Source organism: Nannochloropsis gaditana (genome assembly GCF_000240725.1).
Source record: "Nannochloropsis gaditana CCMP526 unplaced genomic scaffold scaffold310, whole genome shotgun sequence".
In the NCBI taxonomy this organism is placed as follows: domain Eukaryota; class Eustigmatophyceae; order Eustigmatales; family Monodopsidaceae; genus Microchloropsis; species Microchloropsis gaditana.
Window position 1 is genome coordinate 3006 of NW_005803643.1, and position 2435 is coordinate 5440.

The window sequence follows — 2435 nt, forward strand, 5'->3', positions numbered from 1 at the left end:
GGAGGGGAGGGGGGGAATGTTGGAGGGCGACGCGTGGTAGATTAAGGGTGGAGGGATGGGAGTTAGGGGAAGGGAAGGAGGAAAGGGTTGCGGAGGGAAGGAGGGAAGGAGGGAAGGAGGGAAGGAGGGAAGGAAGGGGGAAGGAGGAGGACCTTGATCATGCGCCTGCACATTTAATCCCTCCCCCTCCTTCATTCCACCTTCTATACGACCTTCCCTCAGGATCTCATCAAGGAATTGCAAAAGGAAAAGGATGACATTATCGAGAAGCTCACGGACTTCAACCTGGGCAAGGGGGCTTTCTTCCAGCACGGTGAGGGCGGTAGGGAGGACGGCGAAGAAGGGGAAGGAGAAGACGAGAAGTGCTTCGTGTTTGGTCAATATAATTATGTATATTATCCATCGACGAGGTGGTTCCTGATTGATAATACGACGGTACTTCAAGCACGTGGGGACACAAGCAAGCTCACCTTCATTTTCCTTCCATGCTGTCTCAGGTTGACAGTCAATAGCATGGGCAGGGGAATCGAGGGAATAAAGGGGGAGCAGCACGCGGGGTACCGTGAAAGTGCTTGACGGCATGAATATATACAAAGCCGAGCAGGTTGTACGCGGGTGGCTGTTTAATTGAGCTTGCTTGTGTGGAGGGCGCCATTCGTTTTGATAAAAGCCTCCAACTGGTACAGAAGTGCAAAACACGAACAAGGGGTCAATGGGATGGGTCTAGGACGGAAAGGAAGGAGAGGGAAGAAGAGGAGGATGAGGGAGGGAGCAATTTTGAAAAGGATGACGGCGCAGAAATACGTTCCCCGGTCGTGGTGCGTGCGCTTTTTAAGCTATCCCATTTTTTTAACCTATCTTCTTGACTCGTTCCTGTTTCGATGCAGCTACATGGCTCCCGGCGAAAATAGCCCTGCTCTTCATATCGCTTACGGGCACTCCAACCTCCCCCTTCTCCTCCTTTATTTCATCTCATGACAAGAAAAATCTCAACATGCACAATGACACTCGTGGGTCCCGTGTCATTCTTTTTAGTGCAGTGGTCGAAAAAAAGCCACAATGATCAATTCAAGGCGCTGGCAGTCACTTTGTGTTTTTGATAAGACATGCAATGGAGGGTATTTGAGAAAAGACGAGGAAGCGCTATGTCTCCAAACGAACAGAATTTTTAAGAAGAAGTTGTACCAAGAAATAGACATGCGTGACATACATTTCATGTTGAATTAAATTAAATCATAAGAAGCAGGTCTGCTTGGTTTTTTCGCTTTTTTTTCACCGATTTTTTCGCACCCAAGGTTGCCGTAGGTGGTGGCGTCGGTATAAAGAGGGCGCCGTCAGCAAGAACTTGTCCTTTCTCCTCCAAACTTTCCATACACCATTGTCCATCCCGTTTACACGTACGTTCAATGTCGTGGATCCATTCGAGCTTGGCACGCGTGCATACCTTGCGGCCGTGAATTGCCTCGGAAAGGAAGGCTATTGCAAGGAAAGATATCGGAGTAGGGAAGCGTATCATCGCTACCACCCCCTGCCCGCCGCCATCGCCTAGCACTTTTTTTAGCTAGAGCCAGTCCCTCACGTAGGTGACCCGAGCGACGGTTCCTAAAGGGTGAAACTGGTACTCGGATGGTTCTATAGCTTTACGTCGGGGGCGCATAGGACTGAACGCTTGAGTCAGTGTGTGGTACCACGGTTAAGCGTGGAGGAGTGGGCGGCTGGGAGAGGTTCTTCGGGCTGTTTTCTCCCCGCTTTTTTTAATGTAACTTTCCCCTTCATTCTGTTTCTTTCACGCAAGTCTTGGCGGGAAGGAGGAGAGTATTCGTTTGTCTCTCTATGTGGTGGTCTGTACACTGGTGTGTTGGTCAGGAAGGTGAAAGCGTTTCGTCATGCGACTACCCTGAGATGTTCTCTTTCGGATAAGTGGTGGGTGCTGTTCGGAGACGAGGGTAGATACCACGGATTTTGTCACGATGTACTCACTGCTCATGGATGCACTTTTCAACATTCAAATTTTCGCACACGCACATTTAGGTATTTCCAGTCGAAGGGAATAACGGAGACCAACTTGACGCACGCAGGCGGAAAAGGGGGTTCTCGTAAGAAAGAAGGAAAGGGGCAGCAGGAGCAGCTTCACGAAGACACAGAATATCAATTTTCTGCTCATCTAGATGGCATCTTTGTTGCACGGCACGGAGGACGCCTTGGATATGCCCATTGAAAGCATGATCGGTGGGTTTGAATGGATAAAAGCGAGCGATGGGGGGAGGGGAGGGGAAGACAGGATTTTGGTCGTCTTGGCAACGCCAGTGTGGAAGGCTTGAGGGCTGTCAATGTTCCCAGGTGCTAGACCATGTTCATGCGTCGTGATGGCGCTTTTGGTCGTGAGGTGTGGTTGCAGAAAAGGCGCAAGATGTGGATATACCGGCCTGGCACCA